This window comes from Bubalus bubalis, chromosome 6, assembly GCF_019923935.1.
Source record: "Bubalus bubalis isolate 160015118507 breed Murrah chromosome 6, NDDB_SH_1, whole genome shotgun sequence".
Classification (NCBI taxonomy): Eukaryota; Metazoa; Chordata; class Mammalia; order Artiodactyla; family Bovidae; genus Bubalus; species Bubalus bubalis.
In genome coordinates, this window is record NC_059162.1 from 51,006,410 (window position 1) to 51,021,582 (window position 15,173).

The 15,173-nt window shown below is 36.2% G+C and overlaps 1 protein-coding gene and 1 pseudogene across 13 annotated transcripts in view; one reads left to right on the top strand and one right to left on the bottom strand.

Moving 5' to 3' along the window:
• EVI5 (ecotropic viral integration site 5) overlaps positions 1-15,173 on the top strand; it is a 242,191-nt gene that overhangs the window by 218,366 nt on the left and 8,652 nt on the right. The gene's annotated exons all lie outside the window — the stretch shown is intronic.
• LOC112585813 lies at positions 8,262-8,380 on the bottom strand (annotated as a pseudogene).

The window sequence follows — 15,173 nt, forward strand, 5'->3', positions numbered from 1 at the left end:
CATATCTGAGGTTACTGATATTTCTCCCGGCAATCTTGATTCCAGCTTGTGCTTCTTCCAGCCCAGCGTTTCTCATGATGTACTCTGCATAGAAGTTAAATAAGCAGGGTGACGATATACAGCCTTGACGTACTCCTTTTCCTATTTGGAACCAGTCTGCTGTTCCATGTCCAGTTCTAACTGTTGCTTCCTGACCTGCATATAGGTTCCTCAAGGGGCAGGTCAGGTGGTCTGGTATTCCCATCTCTTTCAGAATTTTCCACATTTCATTGTGATCCACACAGTCAAAGGCTTTGCCATAGTCCATAAAGCATAAATAGATGTTTTTCTGGAACTCTCTTGCCTTTTCCATGATCCAGCGGATGTTGGCAATTTGATCTCTGGTTCCTCTGCCTTTTCTAAAGCCAGCTTGAACATGTGGAAGTTCATGGTTCACGTATTGCTGAAGCCTTGCTTGGAGAATTTTGAACATTACCTTACTAGTGTGTGAGATGAGTGCAATTGTGCGGTAGTTTGAGCATTCTTTGGCATTGCCTTTCTTTGGGATTGGAATGAAAACTGACCTTTTCCAGTCCTGTGGCCACTGCTGAGTTTTCCAAATGTGCTAGCATATTGAGTGCAGCACTTTCACAGCATCATCTTTCAGGATTTGAAATAGCTCAACTGGAATTCCATCACCTCCATTAGCTTTGTTCGTAGTGATGCTTTCTAAGGCCCACTTGAGTTCACATTCCAGGATGTCTGGCTCTAGGTGAGTGTGAGTGATCACACCATCGTGATTATCTGGGTCATGAAGATCTTTTTTGTACAGTTCTTCTGTGTATTCTTGCCACCTCTTCTTAATATCTTCTGCTTCTGTTAGGTCCATACTATTTCTGTCCTTTATCGAGCCCATCTTTGCATGAAATGTTCCCTTGGTATCTCTAATTTTCTTGAAGAGATCTCTAGTCTTTCCCATTCTGTTGTTTTCCTCTATTTCTTTGCGTTGATCACTGAGGATCAATTATCTCTCCTTGCTATTCTTTGGAACTCTGCATTCAGATGCTTATATCTTTCCTTTTCTCCTTTGCTTTTCACGTCTCTTTTCACAGCTATTTGTAAGGCCTCCCCAGACAGCCATTTTGCTCTTTTACATTTCTTTTCCATGTTGATGGTCTGGATCCCTGTCTCCTGTACAATGTCAGGAACCTCCGTCCATAGTTCATCAGGCACTCTGTCTATGATAGGGCATAATTGTACTCCTATGAAAATTGCTTTAAGGCTCTTGAATGAAATGTGTAGCACTGGTTTTTAATCTTGCAATCTCCATTTATCGGTAAAAAACTGATTCTTTAATGACATCTTTAAATGACTGTTACTACTCTTAACATATTCCATTTTCTCAGGTAAGCAGTTCATCTTATTATAATTAAGAAAATATTTATTGAACAGTGTCCAGTATTTTATGTCTGGAATAATAGCACTATGTAAAAGATTTAAAACTAAGATTTTAAAAAACTAAAATATATATATATATATATATATATATATATATATATTTTTTTTTTTTTTTTAAACCAGACTTGTTCTTAAAGTTTGTCTAGTTTTTCACTTAATAAATGAGGAACCTGAGTACCCAAGAGTTGAAGGGACTTACCCAAAGTTGCGCAGCTCTTTAGTGGCAGAGACAGAACTACTGCCCAGGCCCTGGAGCTTCTGATCTACTCCAATCCACTGCCTTGCCAATCCAGTTGACCAGTTCAGCTGTCTCATGGTAGAAAAAGTAAGAGTTTCATAGGAGTTTAATTGAATTAAAAGTAATTCTGTCTCTCAGATGAGAGTCAATTTTTAGGTGGTAGAAATCTATCCTCATTTAGTATTCATTACTTTTCTTTCTTCTTCAGGTTTTAGACTTCTATATAATCTGAGACTGGGGAAGTGGTCTGACTTGACCCTAAATTCTGCTTTAGTTTCCAGTGGTTGCCACTAAAATCTTAGCTTTTAAATATTAGATGATTTTCTGGAAACAGAGGCAACTGAGATTTTTTAGCCAAATCTGACATTTCTAGAAACCTAGAATTAAGTAAAAATCGTCAACCCATTTTCATATATACATATTACTTAAGAAATACAAGCTTATTCAACTATGTAAATTAGCTCAGCTATTCGATATATTCTGTTTCAAGAATCTATTTATAGAAAGTCAAATATCATATGATATCACTTGTATGTGGAATTTTAATAATTATACAAATGAACTTATTTAAAAACCAAAATAGAGTGACAGACATAGAAAACAAGTTTATGGTTACCAAAGAAGGGAGAAGGGGAGAGAAATTAGCAGTTTGGAATTAACATATGCACACTGTTGTATGTATAATAGGTAGCAACAAGGACATACTGTATAGCACAGGGAACTATCTCAGTATCTTATAATGACCTATGATGGAAAAGTAATCTAACCAGTGGCCAAACTTCCAGCAGTTGTTTGCAGATGTTTTTAAAATCTCCAGTGATATGTTTCCATTCATTCTTTGCCTCCTAAAAGAATAATATACCACATTCATATAAAGAAAAACAATAATAATCCAACACAGGACTTTTAGACAATCTCATAGTTTTATGTTACATTCATAAAAAGAGGGTGTTCTACTCAACTACATACATCTGTGTATCCTGGTTGCTGTAGGTAAAAATAAAAATTTTGATTTGTTAGTGAATAATAATGTTTCTAATGATGGTAGTTTCATTAAGAAATTGGAGTTGAATTGTGAGAATACAAAAAAAATTTCTGGTAGGAGAGGGTAAAGTGAAATAATTAAATCACTTAGAAAAGAAAAATGAAAAATATAAAACAATTAGCTGTATACCTGAAACTAACACAACTTTGTAAATCAACTATACTCCAATATCAATTTTTCAAAAACTAGAAAACAAGGCGAAAAGGAACTAGAACCCAGAAAAGATGAGATACCAAGGAAAGAAGCCTTTTAGAAGTATTGACTAAAGTAGGACATGCCTCTAGAAGGGTTTCTTTACAAAATTTCTAGGACAAAATCTGGGTGAACTGCCAATTTACAGAATAAAGAATCAGTCTGGAACTAGGAATTCGGATCTGATACTCTGAATTAAAGGACAAGTAAGTGTCCTCAAGAAATAATATGCCATTGGCCAAGGAACAGAACCAGTTATAAGTGTAAAGCCAGGCTTGAATATTAAGCTGTATCAGATGGAATTTTTTCTGATATTGTGCAAGACATTGTAGGAAGTATACTTTTCTAGGCAAGAATACTGGAGCGGGTTGCCATTTCTTTCTCCAGGGGATCTTTCGAACCCAGAAATTGACCCCGCATCTCCTGCATTGGCAGGCAGATCCTTTACCACTGAGCCACCAGGGAATCCCCATATTTAGAGATTACTTAAATTATACAGAAGGATGTGCACAGGTTATATGCAAATACTACTCCATCTTATATGAGGGACTTGATTATCTGTGGATTTTGGTATCCACAGGGTCCTGATCCAGTCTCCTTTGGATACTGAGGGACAACTGTACTGATCTGTAAATTGCTAAATAAATGGTCCCAACACTTACTCTGTGGCTGTTAGATTGGAAACATATCACAAGAAACCACTTCAAAGGAAACTGCATATACCCAAGTGGTCCATTTTTAAAGGAAATGGAACTAACTATAAAGCCTAGAGTGACAGTTTGTGTAGTTACTTATTAGTACTCCTTAGGAGAAAAGTTATGACCAACCTGCTGCTGCTGCTAAGTCGCTTCAGTCGTGTCCAACTCTGTGCGACCCCAGAGATGGCAGCCCACCAGGCTCCCCTGTCCCTGGGATTCTCCAGGCAAGAACACTGGAGTGGGTTGCCATTTCCTTCTCCAATGCAGGAAAGTGAAAAGTGAAAGGGAAGTCACTCAGTCGTGTCCGACTCCTAGCAACCCCATGGACTGCAGCCTACCAGGCTCCTCCGTAGATAGCATATTAAAAAGCAGAGATGTTACTTTGCCAACAGAGGTCCATCTAGTCAAGGCTATGGTTTTTCCAGTATTCATGTATGGATGTGAGAGTTGGACTATAAGGAAAGTTGAGTGCTGAAGAATTAGTGCTTTTGAACTATGGTGTTGGAGAAGACTCTTGAGAGTCCCTTGGACTGCAAGGAGATCCAACCAGTCCATCCTAAAGGAAATCAGTCCTGAATATTCATTGGAAGGACTGATGTTGAAGCTGAAACTCCAATACTTTGGCCACCTGATGTGAAGAGCTGACTCATTTGATAAGACCCTGATACTGAGATTGAAGATGGGAGGAGAAGGGATTGACAAAGGATGAGATGGTTGGGTGGCATCACTGACTCAACGTAAGTGAGTCAACGTTGAGTAAACTCAACTCCTTGAGTAAACTCTGGGAGTTGGTGATGGACAGGGAGGCCTGATGTGCTGCAGTCTATAGAGTTGCAAAGAGTCAGACATGACTGAGCAACTGAACTGAAATGGATTTATTTCAGTAAGGGTGGAAGAGACTTCCTTTTAGCCTTTCATGAAGAGGTCATCTAATAGTATACTCTTAGATCTAAGACATGAGGAAAATAAGATATAAATGCCTAAAGACATTTCAATCATATGTATGATACCAGTAAGGTTTTAGCATGATTACAGTATTGTTTGTTGACATTTGTAATGACACTGATAAGATGTGCTTGAAGATTTTCATTCACCCTGACATGGGGCAACCAAAATGAGCTATGATTTTAAAATCCAGGGAATTTATTTGTGTGCTCAGGTTTCAAGAGTTTAGTGTTCATTTTTTAAATTTATTTCATTTATTTGAAAGTTGATTATCCCCACTCTTCATCTAACTCTGACTTTCTCCTTCACTGTCATGCCACTACTGCTAAACACATTAATAAAGAGGGGAAAATAGATATCCATGCAACTTATCAGGTTCTTAATAGCATTCTGGATTTTGTTTGTTGTTCTGTGGGTGTTTTCATTTGATTAGTTTTGTTTCTGAATTTTGTGTCTTTGCTCTCCATCTTACTGTAGGTGGTTGAGAAATGGTCATCCTGGAGTATAGGGCTAGTTCTGCCACTGATTAACTGTGTGGCCTTAGGATGCCTATTCATACATTCATTCAGTCAGTGAATATTTGGACATCTTTTAACTCTCAGGCATACTTCAGGCCTTGCCTCAATTTCTGCATTCCAAAACAGTTATTTAAATGATCATTATAAAGTCCTTTCCATCCCAGTCCTGTGCTAGGTGTATAAAAGTCATAGTCCCAATTGTGAAGGAATTCAGACTGGTAGGGAGAGCCAGTCAGTATGGGCAGTGCTGTGGTCGAACCATATGGTGCCACAGCCTAGAAATATGAAAAGATTTCTGGGTGTGGGGGTGCCTAAACTCTTTATTGAAGGACGAATAGAAGTTAGCCAAGAAAAGGAGAGTAGAAAGCTATTTCAGGCAGAGAAACCATCATATGCAAAGGTTCAGAGGTATGTAAAGAGCTCAAGAAGAAATAACTGTAGAAATCAGTAAAGACCGAGAAGGCAATGGCACCCCACTCCAGTACTCTTGCCTGGAAAATCCTATGGACGGAGGAGCCTGGTAGGCTGCAGTCCATGGGGTCGCGAAGAGTCGGACATGACTGAACGACTTTGCTTTCACTTTTCACTTTCCTGCATTGGAGAAGGAAATGGCAACCCACTCCAGTGTTCTTGCCTGGAGACTCCCAGGGACAGGGGATCCTGGTGGGCTGCCGTCTATGGGGTCACACAGAGTCGGACACGACTGAAGCAACTTAGCAGCAGCAGAGAATCATAATGTTGATCTTTCTTTTTCCACATGGTTTATTTGCCATCAGTATGTCTTCTTGGTAAAATATCTGTTCATATCTTTCACCTATTTTTCTTTTCATTAACAAATAAATAGCTCCTTTTTATCCTCAAAAAAAAAAAAAAAAAGAAATCAATAAAGAGGGGCACCTCTAAAACCAGAGTGCCTTCTGATTAGTCTGTTTTTATTGTGTGGTAGTGAAGAAAAGCACTTACAGAGATTTAGCTAATGGCTGAGGGTAAAGCTTTCTTGAACAAGAAGAAGTGCATTAAATAAAATCTTCATCCTTAATTATGTTTTAAGTTATATTCCTATTAAGGCCTTGGTTTAAATGATGCATTTCAGAGCCAATTTGGATTTTTTTCAGTCTAATTTAGATATATATTCTTGTGCTATTTTTAACCAAGCTACCCAGTACTTCACACTTGTTTGTTAATGCTATCTATTCTTAAATATTAATCCAGTTTCTTCAACTACACTAAGATTTGGAAATATAATCAGTTATTTTAAAACTTTGGCTTTTTTTTTTTTGCATCATGTAATTCAGTTTTAAAGAAACAATAGTATAGTATTGATAGTGTTTGAAACTAGGAACCTTAGAAAATGTGCTCCACAAATGTACTGTTGATTAAAGGAAAATTGGTACAAGATGAATAGCTAGCTCTCTCAGATTTACAAAAACTAAAACTTTTACATTGTGGTTTGAAGTTTTAGTGCAGTAAGTCATGTGCTTTTCATGGGCCATATCTCGCAGATGCAGTTGGACATGAGATAATCAGATTTTCACTCCCCGCAAGCTGGACAGCTGAAAATGTCATACCAATAGTACGTGTCAAAGACTCAGTGCTACTTTCCTGACTGTCTGATTTAAGTTGTTGTGGTCAGTGTGAGGAACCTGTGATATGATAAGATAGCATTCATGAGGTCATGTGGTTTGCAAGTACCCAATCTTAACTAAGCAGCCTGTGAGTACCTCCAAATGAGGAAGAGAGGATACTGACCTGTCTGTTTGAAAGCTTATTTTGTGTTCAGTGATAAAATAGCATGGGTTTGTGGCTATGTATGTATATTGTATATTTTTAAAATTATTTTTCCATCAGAAGTTTTAGTTTCTGAAAAAAGTAAATACTATAAATGAATTCATCTCCTTTAACTTCAGTCTAAAGAAATAAACATTTTATTGTGAATATTTTCTGCCTGTTTAAAATGAAGCTGTAGAAGGTAGCCATCATTTCTTTTTATGTTGAGGAAAAAACTAAATGAAGGTTAACGTTGTTGGTGAATTTTTTTTAATCAATTAAGTTTTCTTCACCTCCTAAATAGAAAATTATTTCTTTTCAGTCTGCCAATATCTCTGTTAAAAATATATCCACAGAATGGCTATCTGACATATATGTAAATAGATATAAATATTTTGTGTGTGTGTGTATGTATATAAAACAGCTTTATTGAGCTTTAATTCATGTCTAATACACTTCACCCACCTAAAGTGTACAATTCAGTGGTTTTTAGTATATTCACTGAGTTGTGCAACCATCATCACAATAAACTGTAGAACATTTTTTTCATTCAAAAGTTAGTCACATCCCCTCAAGGTTCTCTTCTGCTAGTTCTAGGCAAACACTAATCTGTTGACACTTTCTGTCTCTGTTGATTTCTCCGTTCTGGATATTTCATTTAAATGGAATTATACAATATGTGGTCATCTGTGATTGGTTTCTTGTACTTGGTATAATCTTGTCAGAGTTCATCCTTGTAGTAGCATGTATCAGTACTTCTTCATTCATAATGCCTAATAATATTCCTTCATATGGGTATACCATAATTTATATATCCGTGCATCAGTTGATAGACGTTTGGGATGTTTTCACTTTGGGGCTACTTTAAATAATGCTGCTGCAAGCATCTATATACAGGTTTATTTGTGAACATTTTCATTTGTCTTGAATGTGTACTTATTAATGATATTGCTGAGTTATATGATAACTCTACTCTTAACCATTTGAAGAACTGCCGTACTGTTTTCCAAAGAAGCTGTACCATTGTATATTCCCACCAGCTATTTATGAGGGTTCTAGTTTCTTCACATTCTTGGCAGTACTTGTTATTCTCTATTTTGGCAGGGGGGTCGGGGGCGGGCAGGGGATCAATAGCTATCCTGCTGCTGCTACTGCTAAGTCGCTTCAGTCGTGTCTGACTCTGTGCGACCCCATAGATGGTAGCCCACCAGGCTCCTCTGTCCATGGGATTCTCCAGGCAAGAACACTGGAGTGGGTTGCCATTTCCTCCTCCAATGCATGAAAGTGAAAAGTCAAAGTGAAGTCGCTCAGTCATGTCTGACTCCTAGCGACCCCATGGACTGCAGCCCACCAGGCTCCTCCGTCCATGGGATTTTCCAGGCAAGAATACTGGAGTGGGGTGCCATTGCCTTCACCTTTAAAGCCTACAGCACCCGGTATTCCCAGGTGGCCTCCCATCCAATTTCTAACCAGGCCCAACCCTGCTTAGCTTCCGAGATCAGACGAGATCAGGCGTGTTCAGGGTGGTATGGCCAGAGACATAGCTATCCTAGTAAGTGTAAATGTCATCTCATTTTGTTGTTTTTTTTTTTTTATATTCTCTCTATAGTTAATGACAATTGAGCATCTTTCCCTATGCTTATTAGCCGTTTGTATCTTCTTTAGAGACATATCTACTCAGACCTTTTGCCCATTTCAAATTGGGTTATCTTTTTATAATTTAGTTGTAAGAATTCTTTATATAGTCTAGACACAAATCCTTTATCAAATAAATGATTTAAATTTTGGTTGATTAGATGGACTGATAAAACCTATGATTCAGCTTTAGAGAAGAATAATTCCTCCTAGGAATTCAATCCAGACAGAAAAAAAATACCTTGTTTTTATGAGGATGTTTTGCTGAAGGTTTGAATTTTTTTTTCAGTGCTCCAGCTAAAGGTTAAATCATATGAAATGTACGTGGTACTTTGATGTAGCTTTAAAAGTTCAGAGTGAAACAAGTGTGAAGTGATTTATTTCCTGTAATTGGTCATAAATTTACATAGAACCTCATATATTCCTAACCTCATCACCATTGACATTAGAATACCTTCTAAATAATGTTAATGGTTTCAATTTTATCAAGATGTGTCAGCTGCCAGGAAGAGAGCAATGGCAGTTTCATTTTGTTTGCCTCAGTGTACTGGATAAATCTAAGTATGCACTAGAGAAAAACTAACAGTTCTTTGTAAATGGCTTTTATTTCTCCCCCCTCTATCCTTCTCTCGTAACAAATGCACAGTATAGGTTTCTTCAGTTCCAAACTTTACTTTCCTTCTTTTTCACTTATTAATGTGTATACATATTTTTTCTTTGCTTCTAACAGTATGAGTTTTAACCGTTGCATTTTATACATTTAACATAGACTGTCTATATATTTTTAATTTTAAGTGTTTCATCTGGCTTTAAAGAGATATACATAGATTAGTGCCAAAAACATTGTCAGTGTTGCCTGTTTTATATTATTTCAATAAAATTTTTGAATTTTTCAACTTAATCTGAATTTTAATTACTGTAAGTCTCAATTTTGGCTCTTGTCTATATAATGCAATGATCAGCAGGTCATGACCTCCGACTGATCACTTTTATTGGTTTCCGGTTCTGATTCACTGGAAATCTTTTGGTTTGTGTGTTTGTCACTAGTTTTAATCTTTGTCATGTGTGTAATTCCGTTTTTAAGGCTGATAATTGAGAATAAATATACTGACTCTATCATTTCTCATTTACATGTATTTAAAATTTTGAAAACTATTAAAATTATTTTGTAAGGAATCCAGCAAAATCACTGATTAAACTTTGGGGGAAAAAAGAGTAAAACCTTTATAAATTAGAAATACAGATCTATATTATTGGACTTTACATCTGCTCATATAAGATGATGTATAGTTATTTTTATATATTATAGATCACTTATAGAAGTGTTACATTTAGCTTTAAAACCTATAGCCCTGTGTTTTACAAAGATTGATTATAGAGACCCAGATGTACAAATAGGAGCTTTTACAATCTGATATGACTCAGTCTTGGAAACTTACTGCAACTGTTTTGCAGTTCACTTGGTATCACATGACTCACTTCAATGGTTTAAACCCTGTCTAGTAGTGATCAAAGTTCATTTGGTTAGGGGTTTTTTTGGTGTGTGGATGACTTTTTTCCACTTTGTTGTGGATTGATTGTCTTTCAAAATACTCAGTGCAGTCCTTCTTATTCTTTTGAATCTCAGAAAGTAGTAGTTGCCTGTACAATTCAACCTCCAAGCAGACACATGGGGAAAAAATTTTAACTTGAAATAATATACACAGAACTTTAACTTTAAAGCATCATATCACTATGTGTTCATTATTAATTCTGTTACCTCTACATGTTGAAAATGGCAGAAGATTAACCTGTTGTGTCGCTTTAAAATCAACTGTAAAGTTAACCCTAACTTTTTCAAGGTACCACTGTTCTATAATGTGCAGAAAGAAAGCAAATACATAGAGAACATGCTGTGTCCTCTCCATGGTCAGCGGCCCAGATGAACAAGTTTTCTTAGAACAAATTTCCATGTTACTTATTAAGTTATATTAATAGCTGTATATCTGTAAAACATATCACATTTTTCTGTTTTACGAAAGAAACTTCTGTCTTAACCTTTAGTTATTTAGTGAATGAAGTAGACCAAGTTGATTATGAAGTCCTTTGAGGCTGCAGAATATTCACCCCTGCAGATTCTCCCTGCTTTAAAATTTTAGTGTAATTTTTATGTGAAATAATTGTAATAGTTTTCAATACTCTTTTTTTAGTGTCTGAATTTTTACTGTCTTGCAGTTAGAAACACTGCTGTTTCCTGTCAAAACCTATGTTCATCAGACTGAACATGACAGTTTCCTGTTTTCTTATTAACTATACTGCGTTTTGTTTTATTCTTTATAAGTTGTATGTCTTCACTTATCACTTTCCTTTTCTAATTACTAAATGCTTTGTTTGGTAAGCCTTGCTTAATATGTGCAGAGAAATCCTTAAGTCCAATCTCTTTGTTGATAATGAGAGTTTAAGATTTTGTTAACTTTTTTTAAGTTGTAATGTGTATATCAGAATGTCTTAAGTATTATTTAAATAAATTCTATATCTTTTTACTTTTTTTACTCTGTCTCTTAATGCATAACATTATGAAGCAGTCCACATCAGGTAAGAAATAGTACATTATTTGGGTCTTGTATATTAGTAGCCCCATCTGTATGCTTACTAGTTTTCTCTTTCAGCATTTAAAAGGACCGGATGGATAATCAATGCCCGAGAATTTTTTCAAGGATCCTGCTGTTTTAGTGTAGTTCATCAACATTCTTATGTGCCTACTCTGGTCAAGCCAGAAAGCTCAGTTCTAGGATACACAAATGATTAAGAAATAATCCTCATCATTAGGGGCTGACAGAGAGATAAAGTGTATGTACAGCAACCAGTCATTCCATATTTTCCCAGACGGTACTGATTTTAAATATTTAATTCCAGTGTTAAATCATATAATTTGGAAAAAAAAAAATCTATAAATAAAAACTCAGGGACTTCCCTGGCTGTCCAGTGGTAAAGACTATCTATCCTTCCTCTGCAAGGGACACATGTTCGATCCCTGGTCAGGAAGCTAAGATCCCTCATGTCGTGCAGCATGGCCAATAATAATAAAAGTGCAAATATGCATATATGTATGTGTGACTCACTGCAGTATTAAAGTATTTATGCCTGCTGATTTATTTAAAATGCTATAAAAGTTATAAAAATGGTTTATAAAATGCTAATATTTTAAACTTAATATCAAAATAATATTAGAAAACAAAGAAAATATTTTTTTAAATGAAGCAATTTTTATTTTTTTGTCTTTATTATTATTGGATTATTTGGGAATTTTGTTCTGGTGAATGTAACTACTTTATTATCAAATGGTCAAGTTACAGATAAATTTGGAAGCATATTTGAGAGGTTTTATTGATCACCTAGTCTTGGGATACAACTAAACAAATAATTGAAACTAAAAAACTTAATATGCATGATGGGAAATGTTTGTTTTTAGATTTATACTCCTCCTTGTTCCCTAAAGATTTTGAGGCAGTTTGCATGAATGTATATAATACAAAAATAACCAAAAATTAGGTTAATTAAATATAATTATTTATAAATACGTAAATCAACACAGTCATGTCTGACTCTTTGCAACCCATGGACTGAATACTGGAGTGGGTAGCCTTTCCCCTCTCCAGGGGATCTTTCCAACCCAGGGATCAAACCCATGTCTCCTGCATTGCAGGCAGATTCTTTACCAGCTGAGCTACAAGGGAAGCCCAAGAATACTGGAGTGGTAGCCTATCTCTTCTCCAGAGGATCTTCCAGGAATTGAACTGAGGTCTCCTGCATTGTAGGTGGTTTCTTCATCAACTGAGCTATCAGGGAAGCCCAGTTAAACCAAAGGAAATTGCTAATACTTAACTTTCACTTACAAATATGGTGGTATCATATGGGTCAATCTAATAGTTAAAATAATTAGTCCTAATCTAATAGAATCAGAGTTATTATTAGCATACAGAAATGCCTAGAGTATCAAAGTGGGCTGCATAAATGGCCAGCATAAAGCATGGAATATAATATATTAAAGATTAATGTTGTCTAGTAAGACAAAACCAAATCAGTTATTCCTTTTCCTGCTTTTTAACTTTGATTTCTTTTATGGATTCACATATGGTACTGGAAAATACACTGAATAGGAAATTGTTAGGCTAAGTAAGAGCACTGTTATAATGGACTAAAATAGTGGAGTCCAGATATATAACTAGTGATTGTCTGGTTAGAGCCAAAGGTAGAGTTTAGAAATACTAGCAGAAGAAAGAAAAAAAAAAAGAATGAATGGCAATTGCATGTCTTTCTAGCAACCTTCCATAGATATTATTTCTTGGATTTTTATTTAATAATAGACATTTTATTCTTAAAGTATCAGTTATATACAGAAAAATTCATGAATCCTAAGTGGTCCAGCTTGATGAATTATTACAAAAATAAATATGCTTATTTAATCTTCCATCAAAGTCAAGAACTAGAACCTTGCCAGCATTTCAAAGGTTTCTTTGTCATTCTTCCACTTACTGCCCGGTGTTTAACCTTATACTAATGGAATCATACAGAATGAATTATTTTGTGCTTCACATGTTGTTCCATGTAGCAGTAAGAGTTCATTTTCATTATTGTATCAATTATATGAATATACCATAACTTATTTACTCATTCTATTGTTATTTCTATTTGGGGTTAATTATGAATAAAATTGCTATGAAATCCCATTATAAATGTTTTTTCAGTATATTGTACTTACTTTTGTTGTTCATATACTTAGGAATGGAATTGCTTGAGTGACTTACTATTTATGGTTCAAACCAGGGCACTTTTGAGAATGAAAATAGTTTGTCCCAAGCAAACTGTAATCTATGGTTATTTTAGGTGTAAGGTGTATAGGTTTTCAACTTTAGAAAATATACCAAACCATTTTCAGAAATACTTTTACTGATTTATACTTATGCCATCAGTTTACAAGAATTACCACATTACCATGTGATTACAAGAATCAGAAGTCTCTGCTAATATGACTGAACAGCTGAAAATTCAATGTTGTATTTTCTAATAAGAGCCTAGAATGAATTTAATCAGGCTGATCAGTTAAAGGACCATTAATTTGCTTTGACAATCATCTGGCAGAAGGTAAGGCAAAAGTATTCTTGAAAAATTTAAAGAGCTTATGTTATAATACTTTGGGAAATGATTTGGCAGTTTATTAGAGCTTAATAATACAGTGACCCAACTTAATAATACAGTGACACAGCAGTTATACTGCTGGGTGTATTCAAGAGAAGTGAGTGCTTATATTCACTAAAAATCATATTTAAGAATGTTCCTAGCAGCTTTATATGCAGTAGGCTGGAGACAGCCACAAAGCCATTAATAGTAGAATGGATAGTTAAATTCTGACATAGTTAAATTCACGTAGTAGAATACTACATGCCACTGAAAAAGAGTGAACAATTGCTATACATGCCAACATGGATGAATCTCACAAACATAATGTTGAGTAACAGGTTCAGTTCAGTTCAGTCACTCAGTCATGTCCAACTCTTTGCGACCCCATGAATTGCAGCATGCCAGGCCTCCCTGTCCATCACCAACTTCCGGAGTTCACCCAAACTCATGTCCATCAAGTCAGTGATGCCATCCAGCCATCTCATCCTCTGTTGTCCCCTTCTCCTCCTGCCCGCAATCCCTCCCAGCATCAGAGTCTTTTCCAATGAGTCAACTCTTCGCATGAGGTGGCCGAAGTATTGAAGTTTCAGCTTTAGCATCAGTCCTTCCAAAGAACTCCCAGATCTCCTTTAGAATGGACTGATTGGATCTCCTTGCAGTCCAAGGGACTCTCAAGAGTCTTCTCCAACACCACAGTTCAAAAGCATCAATTCTTCGGTGCTCAGCTTTCTTCACAGTCCGGCTCTCACATCCATACATGACCACTGGAAAAACCATAGCCTTGACTAGACTGACCTTTGTTGCCAAAGTAATGTCTCTGCTTTTGAATATACTATCTAGGGTGGTCATAACTTTCCTTCCAAGGAGTAAGCGTCTTTTAACTTCATGGCAGCAATCACCATCTGCAGTGATTTTGGAGCCCCCAAAAAAAGTCTGACACTGTTTCCACTGTTTCCCCGTCTATTTCCCATGAAGTGATGGGACCAGATGCCATGATCTTCGTTTTCTGAATGTTGAGCTTTAAGCCAACTTTTTCACTCTCCACTTTCACTTTCATCAAGAGGCTTTTGAGTTCCTCTTCACTATCTGTCATAAGGGTGGTGTCATCTGCATATCTGAGATTATTGATATTTCTCCCGGCAATCTTGATTCCAGCTTGTGCTTCTTCCAGCCCAGCGTTTCTCATGATGTACTCTGCATAGAAGTTAAATAAGCAGGGTGACGATATACAGCCTTGACATACTCCTTTTCCTATTTGGAACCAGTCCGTTGTTCCATGTCCAGTTCTAACTGTTGTTTCCTGACCTGCATATAGGTTCTTCGAGAGGTAAGTCAGGTGGTCTGGTATTCCCATCTCTTTCAGAATTTTCCACATTTCATTGTGATCCACACAGTCAAAGGCTTTGGCATAGTCAGTAAAGCAGAAATAGATGTTTTTTTGGAACTCTCTTGCTTTTTCAATGATCCAGCGGATGTTGGCAATTTGATCTCTGGTTCCTCTGCCTTTTCTAAAACCAGCTTGAACATCTAGAAGTTCA